At 48.8% G+C, this 23098-nt stretch overlaps 1 long non-coding RNA gene across 3 annotated transcripts; it reads left to right on the top strand.

The window, feature by feature from the left end:
- The first annotated feature begins 2042 nt into the window (after positions 1 to 2042).
- Positions 2043 to 14301, top strand: LOC136600964 (uncharacterized). Of its 3 annotated transcripts, none has more exons than XR_010789267.1 (3): positions 2043 to 2949; positions 12011 to 12162; positions 13584 to 14301. It is a non-coding gene; the product is annotated as an uncharacterized lncRNA (long non-coding RNA). The 3 variants fall into 3 exon arrangements; XR_010789266.1 differs by lacking the exon at positions 2043 to 2949 and adding an exon at positions 10930 to 11227; XR_010789268.1 differs by lacking the exon at positions 2043 to 2949 and adding an exon at positions 11299 to 11781.
- Positions 14302 to 23098: the final 8797 nt, after the last annotated feature.

The raw sequence follows: 23098 nt of genomic DNA, 5'->3' as shown, positions 1-23098 counted from the left end.
TAAGTGTTCTTGGCAGCAGGTGGTATCCATTGTTGGTTGGTGGCATTAGGGCTCATGTTCATAGGCACATTTGTATTTTGGAATCCGCACTGGTCAACCGCGTGGGAGATCCGCAAGTCAAAGTTCCCATAGGGAAACATTGGCATCCGCAATCTAATTTAAGCTTGCAGATTTGATTTGCGCATCTCCTGCTGCGGGAAACAAATCGCAGCATTCTCCATCTCAGTCCGGATCCCGTGCAGGTGGGCTCAGTAGAAGTCAAAGGGTGCGGGTGCTTCACATTGCACCCGCAATTCAATTTGCGGATGCACTACGGATTTGACTACGGAATCTCTGTTCATTTTACACTCTGACAGCCAGAGCGGCTGGTCATGCTAGGTTAGCTCCATCCTGAGGAAACAACCGTCTCCAAGGATGTGGAAACGCGTTGATGGGGATGGGGGGATAGGTTCCATGGGCCGATTCCCTCCTTGAAAAACTAATCTATAGAGTGGTTGTGTGTTCATCATAACGCAACCCATCTACATATTTATAAACTGAAAACAGGGTCATCATCATTATCCTAGCTGGCAGCTGTTAGTTTATCATAACAGACTGCACTTATAGAAACAGAGACTATCACCCTAAGGGGTATTGATGGAGGTGATAGCCTACAATATATTCTAGGCTACCACCAAGCCATCTATGTATACTAAATACTAGCTCATTAAATCCTAAGGGATGAGCAGCTTATAAAGGAAGGGTACGCTGCTTCATTAAATGCAGCCACTATCTTTCTTCACCTCACATATCTTCTCTCTACACGAATTATTATATAAGTGGGAGCGACAATTCCTTTGAATTGCCTACTTATAAGTAAGGCCGCCTGCACACGAGCGGAAATCCCGCCGCGGGATTTCCGCCGCTGAAAGTCTGCATAGGAGTGCATTACAATACGCACTCCTATGCAGACGGCCGCGGTTTGGCCGCGCGAAATCTCGCACGGCAAACAAACCGCAGCATGTTCTAATTTTCTGCGGGGCACGCACTCACCGGCCGCCGGCTCCGGTCTGCGCATGCGCCGGCTGCGCGGCAGCCGGCACATCAAAGAGCCGGGGCCGCCACGCGCGGGTAAGTACGTGCTCGTCCCTGCAGGCTCTGGGGTCAGATCGCGCGGCGAGATTTCTCGCTGCCGGATCCGACCCGCTCGTCTGCAGGCGGCCTAAGAGAGATTGAATTTTGTAAAAGACATTACCATTTGGAACAATCCATCATGGTCTTTGATAACCAATAACGGTTGCATGTGGCTGTATTCATTTCCTGTATATAATCATATAAATCACGGGAAATGAATAGCTCAGGGAACGGGTCATACAATAATAAGGAAGTGCCACAGAATAACAAGCATAAATAAGCTTGATATATCAAGGTTTCTGGAAATACACTTCAGACATAGCACCCAATGGCGATTTATTGAGGTGACATCTGCTAAAAATTAGTCACCCAAACACTGTTCTAGTAGGAACTCATACTACCTGAGCAATCTTTGATGAACAATTGTTCCAAATAAGGTGACAATAGAAATAAATGCATTTGTCAGATACAATAATAAAGACAATGGACTATTGATCCAAAATAATAAACATCATTGTACCGTGACCAATATAAGAACAGGAACAACTGCAGATGCTAGATCCATCTTGTGATAAAGAATTAGAGGTGTTGAAATGGATAGTGATACTGATGAGTAACATTGGATATAGAACCATCAATAATAATCTTAAGTCACTGACAATAAATATTCTACCACTCTTGGATAAATACTGGTGGTGTCAGTCACTGACAATAGATATTTAGTCATCCCGGATTGAAAAATATTGGAAAATATAAAAATGATGGATGGATAAGAATCGTAACAGTATAGAATAAAAGTCTGACTATATTGTTTACTGCGATTGAGCAACATCCACCGATTTGAGCTTGGTTGATTTTAATTGTTGTGTGTCCTCTGACACATATGGGAAAATAAAAGTACGTCTTCTTTTGGTTTATACATAATAAAAGTTAAGTTTTATGATTTGTGGTCCTTTCGGTGATAAGACACTACGGATTTGAAGTTGGAGATTAGCCGGGGGTGGGGAAATGGCTGGGTTTCAGGAAGTAAAGAGCTGTGGCAGCCATTTTCTCAAGATGAGCAGACAATTTGACGTGGGGAAATTGGTTGTCCTGATGCAGGATAAGGGTGACTGCCCGCGTTTTTTTTCTACAGGGGTCTATGGGACTTGTAATGTTAAATTCGCGATCGCGCAAAATCGCAATTTACTGCTAAATCGTGATTTTTCGCGACCGCGATTTTAACATTAGAAGAAAAAAAAAACGCTGTGAATTTCGCAGTAGAAAAAAAAATTGTAGTGGGTAGTCCCCCTTATCCTGCTATTTGGGACACCAATAGTGAAGTGTATCAAAATAAGGATAAGAAAGAAAGGTCGTGGGAGGAAGTGGCTGAAAAGATTTACGAGCAGTGGACTACAGCCGTGGTAACTCGCAAAAAGAATTGCGTAAGTACTGACTTCTACTTAGCAGCCATCACTTGCATACCCGCCAACACCTACAGAAATGATGCAGACACATGCACATATGCACACATGCATGCAGATAATTACACGCAAACTTACATGCAAAGAGATCCATGCATGCATATCTGCAGGCAGACATGCATGCACATGCAGACATACATGCAAGCAGACACTTGCACACAAGCTGACATGCAGACACATGCACACAGAATGCTTATGTTTGCTTCTTTGATCTATTGCAGTGGAAGAATTAAAGGTAAAGTGGAGGAGCGCAGGATCGATTCCGAGAAGAATACACAGCGGTCCCGAGGAGCAGAGCTGTAGGAAGAACAAAACGACCATATATCTACCTGCAGCAATGAATGTACCCGGCACCAAGCATGGGCATGAGAGAGTAAGTACACAGCAGCTGAAGAAATGTACGAATGCCGTACTTACCCCAAATAACACCCTCATGTTTAGCCCAAAAGTGGAACTGGGTCCTATTTTTTGGGGAATGTCTTATCATACATAGGAATGCCTCTAGTTCAGTGGTGGCGAACCTATGGCACACGTGCCAGAGGCGGCACGCAGAGCCCTCCCTACTGGCACACGCCGCCATCGGCCGCTCACCACTTGTGAATACCAGCAGGGGCCGTGGCTCCCCTGCTGGCATTCACTCACAGCGCTGCTAGCCGCGCTGATCCCGTCACTGTGACTTCAATGTGCAGCCAGGATCCTCCTCCGCCCTCCCCCGACGTCCCCTACTACTTGGTTCCGCGAGAGCAGGGGGAGGAGGCGTCCGGCAACCCACTGACCTCGCAGTGTGTGCCGGGAGCATATTAACTTTTTCTTCCCCACTTTTGCCCCAATCAGCAATTCCCAGCAACCTGATTGGTTGTTTGTCTTGGCTGATACACCAAACAGCCAATCAGGTTGCTGGGAATTGCCTATTGTGGCAGAAGTGGGGAAGAAAAAGTTAATATGCGTGTCGGGACCATCGCCAACCAGAAGAGAAGCTGAGCTTCCAGGAGGAGGAGGAAGGGGTAAGTATGTGGGTCTTGGGAGGGGCGCTGTGGGGTGTCACTACTAGACTGGAGGACGCTGTGGGGTGTCACTATTGCACTGGGGGCCGCTGTGTGTGTCACTGTTATACTGGGGGCATCACTATTATACTGAGGGGGTGTCACTATTATCCCTAGGGCCGCTGGTGGGGTCACTTTTATCGCTAGGGGAGTCACTATTACCGCTGGGGCCGCTGTGGGGGTCACTATTATTGTTGTGGGGTGGGAGTCACTATTACCACTGGGGCCGCTGGGGGGGGGGGGTCACTATTATCGCTCGGGTATGTTTACATGTGGTGGAAAAGGACAGGGCCACTTCAAAATACGATGCAGATTTTGACTGCTTTTTGGATGCGGAAATGCTGCCGAATTTTCCACAGAAATTCCCGCTGAGGACATTCTGCAGTATTTCCGCATCCAAAAAGCAGTCAAAGTCTGCACCCTGTCTATTTTGAAGCGGCCCTGTCCTTTTTAGAATGATGGGGGTAACATCATACATGGTGATAAGCCCCACCCCTGACATGTTGGCACTTTGTGATAAAAAAAAGTGGGTTTTGGGTTGCAGTTTGGGCACTCGGTCTCTAAAAGGTTCCCCATCACTGGTATAGTTGGTCAAACCTGGAAGCAATAAGGTGGTATCTATTGTTGGTTGGTGGCTGCAGGTGGTATTAAGTGTTCTTGGCAGCAGATGGTATTGTTGGTTGGTGGCAGCAGATGGTATTAGGTGTTCTTGGCAGCAGGTGGTATCTATTGTTGGTTGGTGGCTGCAGCTGGTATTAGGTGTTCTTGGCAGCAGATGGTATTTATTGTTGGTTGGTGGCTGCAGGTGGTATTAGGTGTTCTTGGCAGCAGATGGTATCTATTGTTGGTTGGTGGCTGCAGCTGGTATTAGGTGTTCTTGGCAGCAGATGGTATTTATTGTTGGTTGGTGGCTGCAGGTGGTATTAGGTGTTCTTGGCAGCAGATGGTATCTATTGTTGGTTGGTGGCTGCAGCTGGTATTTGGTGTTCCTGGCAGCAGATGGTATCTATTGTTGGTTGGTGAGTGCAGGTGCTATTAGGTGTTCTTGGCAGCAGGTGGTATCTATTGTTGGTTGGTGACAGCAGATGGTATTAGGTGTTTTGGGCAGCAGGTGGTATCTATTGTTGGTTGGTTGCAGCAGATGGTATTTGGGTTTTTTGGGCAGCAGGTGGTATACATTGTTGGTTGGTTGCAGCAGATGGTATTAGGTGTTTTTGGCAGCAGGTGGTATTCATTGTTGGTTGGTGGCTGCAGCTTCTATTATGTGTTCCTGGCAGCAGGTGGTATCTATTGTTGGTTGGTGGCTGCAGCTTCTATTATGTGTTCCTGGCAGCAGGTGGTATCTATTGTTGGTTGGTCGCAGCAGATGGTATTAGGTGTTCTTGGCAGCAGGTGGTATTCATTGTTGGATGGTGGCAGCAGATGGTATTAGGTGTTCTTGGCAGCAGGTGGTATCCTTTATTGGTTGGTGGCTGCAGGGAGTATTAAGGCTCATGTCCATGGGCGGATTTCTATTCGGAATCCGCACTGGTCACCAGCGCAGGAGATCCGCAAGTCAAAGTTCCCATAGGGAAGCATTGGCATCCGCAACCTAATTTAAGCTTGCAGATTTGATATGTAAATCTCCCGCAGCGGCAAGCAATTTTTCTCCATTACAGTCCGGATCCTGTGCGAGTGGGCTCAATAGAAGTCAATGGGTGTGGATGATCCGCAGTGCAATTGCAATTCAATTGCGCATGAACTGTGGATTTGAAGGCAGAGATTATCCAGGGGGGTAGAGAAAAGGCTGGTTTTCAGAAAGTAAAGACCTGTGGTTGCCATTTTCTCAAGATGACAATTTGACACGGGGAAATTGGTTGTCCTGATGCGTCAAAATAAGGATAGGAAAGAAAGGTCGTGGGAGGAACTGGCTAAAAAGATTTACGAGGAATGGACTACAGCCGTGGTAACTCACAAAAAGAGGATTTTTTACTCACCGTAAAATCTCTTTCTCGTCTCGTCATTGGGGGACACAGCAAAGACCGTGGGATATAGCTTCTGCCACTAGGAGGCGACACTAAGCACAAAAAGTTAGCCCCGCCCTCTGGCTATATCCCTCCTGCCGACAGCAGGCTAATTAGTTTGTCATGCCAGCAGTTGGAATAGCCATGCAGGAACAGAGAGACAACAATAGTTAGTCATATGACACATCAACAAAAAATTTAACTGTAATGAAAACCACGCAGCACCATGTGCGACTTACAGAATCCGGAGTCCGACCAGGACCACCACTGTGTCATATAAAGAAAGAGGGGTGGGTGCTGTGTCCCCCAATGACGAGACGAGAAAGAGATTTTACGGTGAGTAAAAAAATCCTCTTTTCTCGCTCGTGTCATTGGGGTACACAGCAAAGACCGTGGGACGTCCCACAGCCGTCCCCAAGGGTGGGTACAAATAAATCATAACCGCATGCGGTCAGTTTACAGCCGTCTGTAAAACCTTTCGACCCAGCGAAGCGTCGGCTGACGCAAACGTATGTAACTGATAAAACTTAGAAAAGGTGTGCAGGGATGCCCAGGTAGCTGCCTTACACACCTGTGATACTGAGGCACCGTGACTTACCGCCCATGACGCCCCCACTGCTCTGGCGGAATGTGCCGTCACCTGGAATGGCGGTGCCTCACCCTTGGCCCGGTAGGCTTCCACCACTGCTGAACGGATCCAGCGAGCAATAGTCACCTTTGATGCCGCGAGGCCCCGTCTCGGACCATCCGGTATCACGAACAGGGAATCCGAGCGCCGGAAGGACGCTGTCTGGTCCAAATATGTCCTTAGAGCGCGGACTAGGTCTAAGGTGTGCAGAGCCCGTTCCCTAGGGTGAACCGCCTTTGGACAAAATGATGGCAGTACAATGTCCTCATTATTGTGAAAGGTAGACACCACCTTTGGGAGAAAAGATTGCACCGGTCGCAACACCACCTTATCCTGGTGAAAAACCGTAAAGGGTGGTTTTGCCGATAGTGCCGCAATCTCCGAAACCCTACGAAGGGAGGTAACTGCCACAAGGAAAGCGACCTTCCAAGATAGCAAGCGCCACGGTACCTCCGCTAATGGTTCAAACGGATGGGCCTGCAAGGCATCCAGAACCAGGTTAAGGTCCCAAGGTGGCACCGGAGACCGGAAAGGGGGTGCCGTATGAGCAACTCCCTGAAAAAAGGTGCGCACCGCCGACCTTGAAGCCAAAGGTCGCTGAAACAAAACTGACAAAGCCGAAACCTGTCCCTTAAGGGAGCTGAGGCTCAGGCCCAAGCCCAACCCGTCTTGGAGAAACGACAGGAGACGGGCCAACGAAAAATGCATCGGGTGCGCCCCTTTCTGCTCGCACCAGCGAAAGAATGTTCTCCACACCCGGTGATATACCTTCAATGACGACGGCTTCCTAGCCCTAATCATAGTCTGGATAACTGGGTCTGAGAAGCCCCTTGCTCTCAGTACCGCGGTCTCAACTGCCACGCCGTCAAACGCAGTGTAGCTAAATTCTGGTGGTAGAGGGGACCCTGAGAGAGAAGATCCTTTCGCAGGGGTAATCGCCAGGGCGCGTCTGCTACCATGTACATGAGCTCCGCGTACCACGTTCTTCGCGGCCAATCTGGGGCTATGAGAATCACAGGTAGCCCTTCCTTCCTGATTCTCCTGAGCAACCGTGGAATGAGAGGAATTGGTGGGAAGACATAGGGGTAATGAAACCCCGTCCATGGAGCCGTTAGCGCATCTGCTGCTAGAGCTCTGGGGTCCCTTGACCTGGCCAGATAGGCTGGAAGCTTCTGATTGAAGCGAGACGCCATCAGGTCCACGTCTGGCTGACCCCATCTTAGGCATACTTCCTGAAATACCTCGGGATGTAGCCCCCATTCTCCTGGGTCGACCTCCTTCCTGCTGAGGAAGTCGGCCGCCCAATTTTCGACCCCGGGAATGAAGACTGCCGATATCGCTGGAAGATGTTTCTCGGCCCATGACAGAATTCCCTCTACTTCCTTCATGGCTCCCCTGCTGCGGGTCCCGCCTTGATGGTTTATGTAAGCCACCGCGGTCGCATTGTCTGACTGGATTCGCACTGGAGTTCCCTCCAGCCGGTGCACGAAATGCTGCAAGGCCCGGAGTATTGCTCGCAGCTCCAGGACGTTTATCTGGAGACAGGACTCCTGCGTGGACCAGGTTCCCTGTGCTACCAGATCCCCCAGCGTGCACCCCCAGCCTGTCATGCTGGCATCTGTAGCCAGCACCTGCCACTGCAGGGGCAGGAACGACCTGCCCTGCTGGATACGTGGCGAGTCCAACCACCACTGGAGCGACTGCTGAACACCTGGCGGAATCCTTATCTTCCGCTCGAGGGATCGTGCTAACCTGTCCCACCTTGACAGTATCGCCCACTGCAGGGGGCGGGAGTGGAACTGGGAAAATGGAATCGCCTCGAAAGACGATACCATCAGTCCCAAAACCCTCATCGCATGGCGGATCGCCACCGGTCGCTGCGATAGAAGGGACCGCACCTGCCTCTGAAGCAGCTGACATTTTGCTTCCGGGAGAATCACTCGACCTCGTGCCGTGTCGAAGCACATCCCCAGGTACTGCATGCGTTGAGCTGGCACAAGAGACGATTTCTTGAAATTGATCAGCCAACCGAACCTGGTAAGCGTGTCCAGGGCAATCTGCAGGCTCTCCAGGTTGTCCCGCTGGGTCGGGGCTTTCACCAGAATGTCGTCTAGATACGGCATGGCAACAACCCCCCTGGAATGCAAGATTGCCATCACTGCCGCTAAGACTCTTGTAAACACCCTGGGAGCTGTCGCCAGCCCGAATGGCAATGCCGCAAATTGGAAGTGCTCTTCCTGTACTGCGAACCGGAGGAAGCGCTGGTGCACCTGACAAATGGGGATATGTAAATATGCATCCTGGATGTCTATCGAAGACAGGAATTCCCCTGCCTCCAAGGATGCGATGACCGCTCGTACCGACTCCATGCGGAAATGACGGACCGCTACGAACCTGTTCAGCTTCTTTAGGTCCAGAACCGGACGGACGGAGCCGTCCTTTTTGGGGACCACAAAAAGATTTGAGTAGAACCCCGTGAAGTATTGTTCGGGGGGCACTCGCACCACCACCCCCTGTAAATAAAGAGAGCGGACCGCTCCGAGAAAAGCTGCTGCCTTCCCTGGGTCCCCCGGGGTTCTGGACGAAAGAAGCGATCGTGCGGTTGTGAAAGGAACTCTATCGCATAGCCCTTGGACACGACCTCCTGTACCCAAGTGTCTGAGATCTGAGATGACCAGACCTGGCTGAATTGGAGAAGCCGTCCCCCCACCTTGTCCGAAACAGGTGGGGGCAGTCCCTCATGCGGAGGGCTTGCTTTTGGTACCCTTTGTGGGCTGGGGCCCCCGCCAAGAGGACTTTGGTTTAAAGGAAGGAACCTTCCTTTGTTCCCGCTCCTGTGGACCCATCCTCTCCACCCTACGAGGACTCGTCCGGCGATAGGAACGAAAACGTCTGTGCTGCGGAGATGACCGCTTTGGACGGTTCTGCGGCAAAAGCGAGCTCTTTCCCCCCGTAGCCTCTGAGATTAGCTCGTCTAGCTTGGCGCCGAACAGACGAGATCCTACAAAGGGCATACTGATCAACGACCCCTTGGAGGAAGCGTCCGCATCCCACGATTTTAACCATAGGGTCCGGCGAGTCGCCACCGATGCCGCGGAGGCTCGGGCCGCCAGCCTGGCTGTATCCATAGAGGCCTCACAGAGAAACATGCCCGCTTGTTCAATCTGGTGTGTAATGCCCACCAGATCCTCGGACGCTGCCCCTTCGAGGATTCCTTCTCGTAACCGCTTTGCCCAGTCAGTAACAGCCTTACTGACCCAGGACGAGGCAAACACAGGCCTAAGAGCTGACCCTGCCGCCTCAAAAACGGTCTTTGCTAAGGCCTCGACTCCTCGATCCTTGGGATCCCTGAGGGAGGAGGACTGTGCCGTGGGTAGCACCGTGTGCTTAGCCAGGCGCGAAATGGGTGGATCCACTAGTGGTGGGACCGACCACTTCTCCACTAAATCCTGCGGGAAGGGGTATTTCCCGTCCAAGTAACCTATCTTGGAAAAACGCTTATTCGGTGCCTTCCACTCCTTAGATAGGACCTTGTCAAAGTCCTCATGAGGAGGAAAGGTTTTTGGAGAGCGTCTAGGCTGCCTGAAAGAAAACGATATTCCAGATGCCTGTGGTTCCTGTTCAGTGAGCTGAAAAGTGTCACGCACCGCAACCACTAAGCTCTCCACCATCGCAGAAAATTTTGGGACCTGATCCTCCTCCACAACAGAGTCTGAGGAAGATTCAGACCATTCCTCGTCCGAAACATCCTCTTCTGCCGACGAGCGCCGTGACCTAGTGCCAGAAGAGCGCAAAAGCGACGAGGAGGATGGTGATCGGGAGGGCCGCCGTGAGTCCGAAGGCCTGACCCGTTTACGTCTACGGCCACCCTCCTCATGTGAACCGGTGGCGTCCTGCGCTAACCTTTCCAAAATTGCGCCAGATGCCCGAGTGAGGTCAGACACCGCCATTGACAAGGAGCGGGCCCATTCCGGCTCGGCCACAGCTGGGGGCTGAACTGCGGGGGGGATGCCCTGCCCAGCCGCCTGTTTCGCAGGGGAACAATCTCTACAAAAGGGCTCAGCCTGTCCGCATGCGAACTTTAGGTTACAGCGTGAGCAAGCAAAGTGCGTTACTCTTGCTGTCCCTGGTCCAGCTTCCAGGCCTCTGGGGTCAGACATGGTGCTGGGGTTTCACCGTGCAAAGAAAACTGCGAGCTATCCTCTGCTATGCCAACCGCCGGCAGGAGGGATACGCAGTGAAAGAGGGGAGCTAGCCGCCAGGCAGAGCTTACCCAGGTCCTTGCCGAGGTCCGAAGAGGTCCGGGGAGCCGCTGGGTTGGGAGACTGCAGGTGCTGAAGGGCTTTCTTTTCCTGAAGCTTGAGCTGTGCAGCGTATAAGCTGAGCAGAAAAGGCAGCAAGGAGTGGAGCAGCAGGGAGGTTTTTAAGTCCTGGCGCGCTGTCCCCAATAGGCTGCTTCTCTGATGTCATCCCCCTTCACCTGTGCTAAGGGAGGAATGGGGAGGGGCAGGGCGGCGTGCATTGCCGATAAGGCCACGCCCCCTACATGGAGTCAATGAAGGCAGCATTCTGCCGCACCCACGCCACGAGGCCACGCCCCCAGCGTGACACGGGCGTGGCCACGCCCCCACGGAGGGATCACCGTGAAGCCACGCCCCCACACGTCATGTGGGCGTGGCCACGCCCCCTCCGCTCCCGGCATTGCCTCGCCCGGGGCTGCACTGCAGCCCCTCCACTGAGCCCCTACATCGCAGGAACTCCTGCCGGGAGCCCATGCAGGGAGCCGGAAGACCAGGGCATCCTGAAGTTGTTGCTGCCGCCGCCTGAGGTGCCATGCCTACGAGGCCACGCCCCCCCGCCGGCTTGTGCCTGAAACCAGTGCCCTGAATATCCGCAGCCATACATAGCGGATACAACCCCCGCGAAAAGGAGCCTGTCCGCCTACGCCTATGCCTGCGCCTCGCTGCAGCCCACAAGGTACGCATGCAAAAGCGACATACTGGGAGAGCCAGGGAAGGGAGAGGGGAGGGGAGGGGGGGTCGCCAGCACATACTTACCTCCTGCGTTCTTGCTGGAAGATAAGGCGGCTCCCCAGTTCCAGCAGCCTACCCCTGTAACATCGCCTGCCCATGGGAAGGGGATGCAGACCTCTGCACCAAACATAGGGGGGCTCACGCTGGCGGGCCACATGCGGATATATACGACCCGGATGTGCCACCTTTCCTTCTGAGGCGGGCCGGGCAAGAAGCAACCTGGACAAACCCGAGGTTGTTCGCCCTCCTCTCCGTTCGGGTTTGATGGGGAGCGTCCTGCCTCTCCGTCTAACCCTGGCCCTTAAAGCAGCCCTAACGGGCACAACCGTCCTCCTACGAGACACTAAGCTAAAAACTAATTAGCCTGCTGTCGGCAGGAGGGATATAGCCAGAGGGCGGGGCTAACTTTTTGTGCTTAGTGTCGCCTCCTAGTGGCAGAAGCTATATCCCACGGTCTTTGCTGTGTACCCCAATGACACGAGCGAGAAAAAGAATTGCGTAAGTACTGACTGCTACTTATCAGCCATCACTTGCATACATGCAAACACCTACACAAATGATGCAGACACATGAACATATGTACACATGCATGCAAACTGACATGCAAAGAGATCCATGCATGCATATTTGACATACAGACATACATGCAAGCAGACACTTGCACACAAGCTGACATGCAGACACATGCACACAGAATGCTTATGTTTGCTTCTTTGATCTATTGCAGTGGAAGAATTAAAGGGAAAGTGGAGGAGCGCAGGATCAATTCCGAGAAGAATACACAGCGGTCCCGAGGAGCAGAGCTGGAGGAAGAACAAAACGACCATATATCTACCTGCAGCAATGAATGTACCCGGCACCAAGCATGGGCATGAGAGAGTAAGTACACAGCAGCTGAAGAAATGTACGAATGCCGTATTTACCCAAAATAAGACCCCCATGTTTAGCCCAAAAGTGGAACTGCGTCTTATTTTTTGGGAATGTCTTATCATGTTTTCCTAGCAGACATGGTCCAGGTCCGTCCCACTGGTCTACGACGCAATCCCATCAGTCCTCGGTGGCCGACTAGAGATTGCTTCCTGGTAACAGTGTTTGTAAACTCCGTCTCCAGGAAGCGATGGCTCGGATTGGTTCTCGAGCATCGTGGCGCAGCTATTCAATGTAGCGGGAGGGACCTGGACCGCCCCTGCTAGGTAAAGTCTTGTTTTGTAGCATAGCTAGGGCATGCCTTCAGGGAAAGGCGGTAATAGTTGGGACTTGCTGACATGTAAGCCTGCTGTGTTTTTAAATCCTGTATCGCCGGAACAATTTTTTAAGAGAGACCGCACCGTGATCTCCCTCCATAACACGTGGGCACCAGCTGTATCTTACAGCCAACACCCAGCAGCAACAACTCCGATAAGCTGTGTGGCTCTTCGGAGCTGTTAACCCTTTAACCCCTTAGTGTCCAAGGTTTTTTCCATTTTAGCTTTTTCCTGCCCCCTTTTTAAAAAATCCTGTTTTATTCATCCATCGCGTCGCTGTAGGAGGGTTTGTTTTTTGTGGGACGCGGTGTATTTTTTAATGCTACTAATGCACTGAAACATTAGGAAAAATTCTACAGGAGAGAAATGGGGCAAAAAAAGATATTCCGCCCTCTTTCAGTGCGTCTTGTGCCTGCAGCGCACAAACTGCAACAAAAATGACATGAAAACTTCTGTTATGGGTCGGTACAACGAAACAAATTTTTTTCAAAGCTATTTATTTCCTTTAATTAATGCCTGCCGCCATCTTCAGAGCGCAATAGCTTCTTCATTTTACTGTCAGCATGGTTGTCTGAGGGCCCCGTAGTTTCCAGCGGGACCGTTTTAGAATATTTACTACTCTATCATTACTTTTTATTGCATTTTAACAAATTTACATTCTAACAGTCCGATACATAAAATAAACAGTATTTACGGCTCACGGCTAGAAACAAAGAGGGACAAGAACAATAGAAATGCCATCAAAACAAGACGCACCGAGAGATGGAGAAGTTTCTTCTTCTGTCTAATTCTCTCCAGAAAGTTTTCAAAAGTTTTGAAGGACGTTACATTGTAGCATTTGAACATACAAACATTTGAACATACAACTCGTCCCGCAGAAGCGAGTCCTCACTCAGCTGCCGATTAATAGATGAGTTTCAATTTTTAAAAAGGGGGAAGGAAAAAATGGGAAATAGAAAAAGCACAAATGCCTGGTGACGTGCCGGTTTGCAGTTGAGCTGTTTTTCATGCATTACGGTCCAGACGCGTTTACTAAAAAGTGCTTTCTCTCCACAGATCTAGTGATAATTTGCCGAGCCCGCAGCAAGAAGCAGGTGCTGCCTCAACAGCCTACAGTAGAGGAGCACGACAGTGTGCCATCCGTCAGCAGCCAACTGCTTCCAAGGAGAGTGGGAAGACCCCCAGCTGCGATGCCAGTAAATGCCCCAGTTGTAGCATCAGTACAGAGGCAGGAAGAGATGCAAAAACAGGTCATGGCACTTCTTGAGCACCAAAGCCCTCTGAATGATGCGGCCCAATTATTTAGTGGCCTTAATTCTAAGAACCATGCCCGAACACTGGCGGCTAACGAATCAAGGAGAAGTCTTTCACCTTTTAGAAATGTCTCGCCCCCCAAAGGTACCCTATGAGCTGCACTATAATATCAAGCAGTTCAGGCTGCACCATCAACAATGTGTGCTTGCCAATATGCAGCCTCCACTTCCACCTCCCCCCACCCCTCCACCAGCAACACCCCCACCTCAGCAGTACCATAGCCATGAATATGGTGCATACCAACCCCGTCATCCTCATGGCAATATGCACACCCGCCAGCCGTACGGCATCTGTCTTCTACCAGGGGATCCCCTCATCACTGGAGCAAACTCCACAATAGTCTGCTGCACCCTCTATGTGATCTACAGCTTCAGGCAGTGACACAGATCCCCAGGACCAAAGTCTAGAGGCATCTTTGTTTAAAAAAAATTGAAGTTAAGTCTTTGTTGTGTATTTTTAAAAACAGAAAATAATAAAACTTTTTAAAATAAAAATATTGTGTTTTTGTTTCATTTTTGACGCCGCAGTGAAACAAGCAATTTTTTTGCGCACATAAGTAGATATGCAAAAAAATGGCTCTATTACAACCGATGTCCATTTACTACAAGCGCAAAAGAAAATGCACCTGTAAAAGATAGGACATTGTGCAAAAATCAGAGCGCCGCATCACACTGATGGAATCCCCTGCCACAGCTGCCATAGCAGGGCATTGCTTCATCTCCACGGGGCATCCCCTCATCACTGAACACTGTGACAGCACTAGTACAGTGTTCATTGATGAGGGGACTCCCCGCAGCGATAATTTTCTGGTGTGTGTGTGTGTGTGTGTGTGTGGAGGGGGAGGGGCTTGAAATATAAGCCCTATCCCAAAAATAATCCCTAGCTGCAGACCAAAAAATAAAGAAATACATCACCTTAGAAGTGCGGTCATCTCTAGCAGAACTTCTCCCAGGTCCTCTTCTTCAGCATCTCTTCTGGTCGTGGATTGAAAAATCGCACCTCCTGAAAGCACTGCCTCTGATTGGTGCATCTAAAGTGGTGTTTAGTTTTTTTTTCTGCAGCTATGAATTGTTTTCGGAGTAGGGCTTGTATTTCTAGCCCCCACCCCCACCAAAAATCATCAACACAGAGGATGCCTTTATCCAATTGCTTCCAATGGAGCAGCAGCAGTGCCAACCCCATTGAAAGCAATGGGATAGCATCGCGATCCTCTGCCACTGCTGTGGCAGGGGATTTCTTTATCTCTACGGGGATTTCCCTCATCACTCAACACTGTGACAGTGCTGTCACAGTATTCAGTGATGAGGGGATTCCCTGCAAGGATGAAATAATCCCCTGTCACAGCAGTGGCAGAGGATTGCGATCTTCTCCCTATGTTATCCCTAAGATAAACCAAATGAGGTATTAGTTTATAATACGGGCAAATGTAGCAAATATACATCACTTCTTTTTCAGGAGTGATTTTGCTAAATTCACCATATTATGTAAGCTCGCAAGCCCACGTCAAGGGTCCTCATTTTCTTGCGAGTCCCTAACTATCAAAAAAGCCAAAAACACTAGCTAAAAAAATAATTTGTGCAATGATCCCGGTACGTCAGATGGGGTCACAGAATCTCCAGCAACTTGTCAAAGTTTGCAATGGTCAACCTGCAGTAAGAAAAAAACTTCTTGTCATGTCTGCGCAAGTCCTTCTACAGTCCTCCATAACGAACAACTTAAAACGCATATAAAAAACTACAAGAACTTCCGCTTCCTTTGGTCTTTTGACTTCATCCTCAACAGTGTATGTGTCGGGAAGTTTTTCTTCTTGTCTATTTTGTCCTGTAGAATAGACACGGCCTATAAGATTAGATGTTCATATAATGCACAGTGATTTGACTCCACTGCAGCATTTACCGTTGGATTCGCTGCTGATTTCTGTGGGTTTGGATGATCTTCCACTCTCAATGTCATCTGTTGAGATGTCATCCATCTTCTTTTTCCTGTAAAGTTGGAAAATTAGAAGTCACTTTGTGAGTCCGTGCAGTAAAACAAGCCACAAGAAGTGTACCGTACACTAAAATATACCCTTTAACCCCTTAAGGACATGGAGCTTTTTTTGCATTTTCAGATTGTTCGCTCCACTCTAAAAAACTGGAGTGAAATAGAAAAGAAAATGCAATTCGGCCATATTTGGGGGGTCTTGTGTCTACGGTTTGCAATACTTACTTATACCTCTCATAAAGACACTCGCCCACCGCATATACGAGTACCAAGAAGTAGGGGGCAACAGCGGGTAAAATAAATCTGATGTTATCCTCTATTCGATCTATAATGGTCGGCGTCTCTTCTATTTTCTTTCTTGGTACATCTAGAAAAGAAGAAACAATAGAAGTTATTCATAATCTGCCTTTTATTCATTAGGTCGTTAGTATTACAACTGCGGATTCCTAAATGAGTTGTTATTTGGGATGTAAGGATGGGCGGCTACAAATGTAGTTACCTTCATATTTTTTGCTGAAGATTGAACCTGCATGCACTGATGGTAATAGCAGCAGAGTCATTAATATCAATTTCACGAACATTTTCTCTTCTCTTTCTCACTTTCTATACAGAATGAGCTCATCTCACTGTAACATCACTTTATATACCTGCAGTGTCTGTGACATCACAGATTGGAACCAAAGACCATAGTGACCTTGCAGCGTCCCAAATGAAGACTTGGACACCTGAAATACATGGAGAGGTGGGAGGGTTAAGTGATGGCGTGTCGCGGCTCACCATGTCCTAGCTTTGGCGCATTGTTTTTAAGTGTCGAATTTCTACCTATTTAGCTCACTGCTTGTTCATGCAAACGCATAATGAACAGCATAAAACTCATATAAAAAACTACAAGAACTTCCTCTTCCTCAGGTCTTTCATCCTCAACAGTAAATGTTACTGGGGCCAAACTATTACTAATAGTGTCCCCTATATTGGCCCCAGTAGTAATATTAACCCCACAGTAGCCCCAGTAGTAGTAGCCCTTTCCCCCTGAGACCCATATACTTACCTCCTCTTTGCAGTCTTATCGACACCCTTACCCTTCTCAGCGCTGCTGCGGGACGCTCGAGCTGATGGAGCTTCTTTTCTTCTCCACTCCTCCTAAGGAAACAATGAGAAGAGGTCAGGGAAGTATGATCCCAGGTGCGCACACTGACGTCAGTGTGTGTGCCCGGCACAAGCATCGCTTATAAAATTGGTATTTTTTCTTATAAAGCTTCAGGACCCGGTAGTGACTGCTACCTCTGCATCCCCTATAGCTATGCCCCTGAGTCTAGATCTAGCTGATCAGTTTTTAAGTGTCAGATTTCTAACTATTTAGTTCATTGGTTTTTAATGCAAATGCATAACAAACAACATAAAACTTTTATGATAAACTACAAGAACTTACTCTTCCTCTGGTCTTATGACTTCATTCTCAACAGTGAACGTGTCTGATGTTTTTTCCTGCCGTTCATTTTGTCCTGTAAAATAGACACGGCCTATAAGATTAGATGGGATTTTCAGGGGAACTTGAAACATAAGCCCTAACCCTGAAATAAGCCCTAGCTGCAGTAGAAACAAACAAACACTAGATCACCTCAGCAGGGCTGTACAGCATTTTCCTTGCCTGCATCCTCCCTGCCATACCCACACAAGGGTTTTCTGTAATTTACTAGCAGAATTACTGCTTTACTGCCCTCTGCAGGCCATCTGTGCTACCACACTGCCTATAGCTTAAAAGAAGGTTTAACTAGATTGTCTTTACGTTTTCCTTTTGCAGGAAGTGACATTCCCCATAACATCAGGGGAGATGTCAAACAGCAGCAAATACCATCTGTTGCCATCAGCCAAAATAAAAAACCATCTGCTGCCAGGAACACCTAATACCACCTGCAGCCACCAATCAACAATAGATACCACCTGCTGCCAAGAACACCTAATACCACCTGCAGCCACCAATCAACAACAGATACCATCTGCTGCCAAGAACACCTAATACCACCTGCAGCCACCAACCAGCTATGAATACCACTTGCTGCAGCCACCAACCAACAATAGATACCACCTACTGCTGCCACCTACCAATAATAACACCTGCTGCTAAGAACACCTAATACCACCTGGTACCACCAACCAACAATAGATACCACCTGCTGCTGCCACCTACCAATAATAACACCTGTTGCTAAGAACACCTAATACCACCTGGTGCCACCAACCAACAATAGATACCACCTGCTGCTGCCACCTACCAATAATAATACCTGCTGCTAAGAACACCTAATACCACCTGGTGCCACCAACCAACAATAGATACCACCTGCTGCCAAGAATACCTAATACCACCTGCAGCCACCAACCAGCTATGAATACCACTTGCTGCAGCCACCAACCAACAATAGATACCACCTATTGCTGCCACCTACCAATAATAACACCTGCTGCTAAGAATACCTAATACCACCTGGTGCCACCAACCAACAATAGATACCACCTGCTGACGCCACCAACCAACAATAGATACCACCTACTGCTGCCACCTACCAATAATAACACCTGCTGCTAAGAACACCTAATACCACCTGGTGCCACCATCCAATAATAGATACCACCTGCTGCAGCCACCAACCAACAACAGATACCACCTGCTGCTGCCACCTACCAATAATAACACCTGCTGCTAAGAACACCTAATACCACCTGGTACCACCAACCAACAATAGATACCACCTGCTGCAGCCACCAACCAACAACAGATACCACCTGCTGCTGCCACCTACCAATAATAACACCTGCTGCTAAGAACACCTAATACCACCTGCAGCCACCAATCAACAATAGATACCACCTGCTGCCAAGAACACCTAATACCACCTGCAGCCACCAATCAACAATAGATACCACCTGCTGCCAAGAATACCTAATACCACCTGCAGCCACCAACCAGCTATGAATACCACTTGCTGCAGCCACCAACCAACAATAGATACCACCTACTGCTGCCACCTACCAATAATAACACCTGCTGCTAAGAACACCTAATACCACCTGGTACCACCAACCAACAATAGATACCACCTGCTGCTGCCACCTACCAATAATAACACCTGTTGCTAAGAACACCTAATACCACCTGGTGCCACCAACCAACAATAGATACCACCTGCTGCTGCCACCTACCAATAATAATACCTGCTGCTAAGAACACCTAATACCACCTGGTGCCACCAACCAACAATAGATACCACCTGCTGCCAAGAATACCTAATACCACCTGCAGCCACCAACCAGCTATGAATACCACTTGCTGCAGCCACCAACCAACAATAGATACCACCTATTGCTGCCACCTACCAATAATAACACCTGCTGCTAAGAATACCTAATACCACCTGGTGCCACCAACCAACAATAGATACCACCTGCTGACGCCACCAACCAACAATAGATACCACCTACTGCTGCCACCTACCAATAATAACACCTGCTGCTAAGAACACCTAATACCACCTGGTGCCACCATCCAATAATAGATACCACCTGCTGCAGCCACCAACCAACAACAGATACCACCTGCTGCTGCCACCTACCAATAATAACACCTGCTGCTAAGAACACCTAATACCACCTGGTACCACCAACCAACAATAGATACCACCTGCTGCAGCCACCAACCAACAACAGATACCACCTGCTGCTGCCACCTACCAATAATAACACCTGCTGCTAAGAACACCTAATACCACCTGGTACCACCAACCAACAATAGATACCACCTGCTGCAGCCACCAACCAACAATAGATACCACCTGCTGCTGCCACCTACCAATAATAACACCTGTTGCTAAGAACACCTAATACCACCTGGTGCCACCAACCAACAATAGATACCACCTGCTGCTGCCACCTACCAATAATAACACCTGCTGCTAAGAACACCTAATACCACCTGGTACCACCAACCAACAATATATACCACCTGCTGCTGCCACCTACCAATAATAATACCTGCTGCTAAGAACACCTAATACCACCTGGTGCCACCAACCAACAATAGATACCACCTGCTGCCAAGAGCACCTAAAGCAGCTGCAGCCACCAACCAACAATAGATACCACCTACTGCTGCCACCTGCCAATAATAACACCTGCTACTAAGAACACCTAATACCAACAGGTGCCAGCAACCAACATTGTTGTTTTTTTTAGTTTATTTTTAGATTTGTTTTTATTTTTTTTTATATATTATATTTTAATTTATAATCTAACATCCTAAATTAAAGATATATTTTATGCCAAAGTCCTGTATTTTAACATTATTTCTTTATAGTGCTTATTTGTACCATGAGATTAATGTTGATGGAATCCGCACCTCAATAAAATAGAAGAAAGGAAGTAAGGGGGGGGGGGGGGGGATGGGCACTCTTCTTGGGAGCATTTACCATCTGGCTGCTCTTAACGCATTTTACAGGCATCACACAGACCCATTAAAGCCAATTTGGCTATGAACACAAACATTTTTTCACTAGGCCTGATTGTCTGTTAGTGTAATCACTTAACTTAGGTGATACTAGAAGGGTATTGCAGGCTTATCAATCAGGCATGCCTAATTATCATTTGATGCATTGGAGAAGAAAACAATGAGACATACTTAAGTGATGTTTCTAAGCTCTTCTGTTTCATTGCTCCAATGCGAGGGGTTATATAGTGTGGCAACCCCCACAAGGTTAACAATTCAAAGTCTACAGCATGTGTTATACTTCTCTCTTAGTAAGACATTACAAAGGTTAATTATGACAAAGCTACATGCTCAGCATATGATACCCTGTTAGTAAAATTTCACTACAATGCATGTCTTTTGCACAAGTACATCTTGCCATGCACACAACACTACTTCATGAAATATAATTCAATAATTTCACAAGCATATGTCCTATTTTGGTCTATATCACAGACCAGAGTTGGACAAGCAATATCCCCTACCCGAGGGGTTCTGGCAGTTCAAAGATGTGTGTCCCTGTGCTCTCTGATGCATTTCGTACCTGAGAATCTCAGGCACAACTCACATACAACCATCTGAATGGGCCCTAAAACCAGCTGATCAAGTTAAGTGGTGATCACCTATATATGTGCTATCACCTGGTGCTGGTGTGCATGATGGGCACAATACCCAACTATTAGTACATATGATACATATTGCCACCACTGAACATCAAACTTGGGTTGATGAAACAATGTGTAAAGACTAGAGATGAGCGAACGTACTCGTCCGAGCTTGATGCTCGGGCGAATATTAGGGTGTTCGGGATGCTCGTTACTCGTAACGAGCACCACGCGGTGTTCGGGTTACTTTCACTTTCATCTCTGAGACGTTAGCGCGCTTTTCTGGCCAATTGAAAGACAGGGAAGGCATTACAACTTCCTCCTGTGATGTTCCAGCCCTATACCACCCCCCTGCTGTGAGTGGCTGGGGAGATCAGGTGTCACCCGAGTATAAAAATCGGCCCCTCCCGCGGCTCGCCACAGATGCGTTCTGACATAGCTGAAGGAAAGTGCTATCGTGTTGGAGCTGCTATAGGGAGAGTGTTAGGAGTTAGTGTAGGCTTCAAGAACCCCAACGGTCCTTCTTAGGGCCACATCTAACCGTGTGCAGTACTGTGTAGGCTGCTTTTTTGCAGTGTTGCACCCGTTTTTTTTTTTGGTATCTCGGCCGTGCAGAGCATTGCGCCCTGCATTAATACTACAGGGACAGAAGTGGTGGATAGGCAGGGAGAGTGTTAGGAGTGATTGTAGGCTTCAAGAACCCCAACGGTCTTTCTTAGGGCCACATCTAACCGTGTGCAGTACTGTGGAGCCTGCTTTTTGCAGTGTTGCACTTTTTTTTTTCCGAAATCGGCCGTGCAGAGCATTGCACCCTGCATTAATACTCCAGGGACAGAATTGTGTAGGCAGGGCCAGAAGACGTATATTAGTCATTGAATATAGGCAGTGGGCCTTTCCTTTAAAAAAAAAGGGCAAAACATCTCTTTGGCCTGCCTGTCACAGTCCTCAGCCTTCTGGGTACGTGTGTGCTGGGTGTACAATGTAAAAAAAATCATACGCAGCTGGCTAAGTTTAACCGCAGGCTTGCGCCAATTTATTTCCTGGCTGTGAAATCACCGCTCTGCTGCAGTTAATAACAGTGCAACACTGCAGTTCTGTGACACACTGCAGGGCCACAACACATATATTACTGATTGAATATAGGCAGTGGGCCTTTCCTTAAAAAAAAAAGGTCAAAAATTCTATTTGGCCTGCCTCTCACAGTCCTCAGCATTCTGGGTACGTGTGTGCTGGGTGGAGAACTTAAAAAAAAACATACGCAGCCAGCTACGTTTAACAGCAGGCTTGCACCACATTATTTCTTACAGCGTTCTGTTTCTGAATTACTGGTAATACAGCATGCTGAGGGGTAGGGGTAGGCCTAGAGGACGTGGACGCGGCCGAGGACGCGGAGGCCCAAGTCAGGGTGTGGGCACAGGCCGAGCACCTGATCCAGGTGTATCCCAGCCGACTTCTTCGGGATTAGGAGAGAGGCACGTTTCTGGCGTCCCCACATTCATCGCACAATTAATGGGTCCACGCGGGAGACCTTTATTAGAAAATGAGCAGTGTGAGCAGGTCCTCTCGTGGATGGCAGAAAGTGCTTCCAGCAAGCTATCGTCCACCCACAGTTCTGCGCCGTCCACTGCTGCAACTCCGAATCCTCTGGCTGCTGCTCCTCCTTCCTCCCAGCCTCCTCACTCCACTACAATGACACATTCTCAGGAGCGGGCAGACTCCCAGGACCTGTTCTCGGGCCCCTGCTCAGATTGGGCAGCAGTGGTCCCTCCCCCACCAGAGGAGTTTATCGTGACTGATGCCCAACCATTGGAAAGTTCACGGGGTCCGGGGGATAAGGCTGGGGACTTCCGGCAACTGTCTCAAGACATTTCAGTGGGTGAGGAGGACGATGACGATGAGACACAGTTGTCTTTCAGTCAGGTAGTAGTGAGGGCAGTAAGTCCGAGGGAGGAGCGCACAGAGGATTCGGAGGAAGAGCAGCAGGACGATGAGGTGACTGACCCCACCTGGTTTGCTACGCCTACTCAGGACAGGTCTTCAGAGGGGGAGGCAAGGCCAGCAGCAGGGCAGGTTGCAAGAGGCAGTGCGGTGTCCAGGGGTAGAGGCAGGGCCAGACCGAATAATCCACCAACTGTTTCCCAAAGCGCACC

This window comes from Eleutherodactylus coqui, unplaced genomic scaffold (assembly GCF_035609145.1).
Source record: "Eleutherodactylus coqui strain aEleCoq1 unplaced genomic scaffold, aEleCoq1.hap1 HAP1_SCAFFOLD_36, whole genome shotgun sequence".
NCBI lineage: Eukaryota > Metazoa > Chordata > Amphibia > Anura > Eleutherodactylidae > Eleutherodactylus > Eleutherodactylus coqui.
This window is presented reverse-complemented; position numbering and strand designations above follow the sequence as displayed.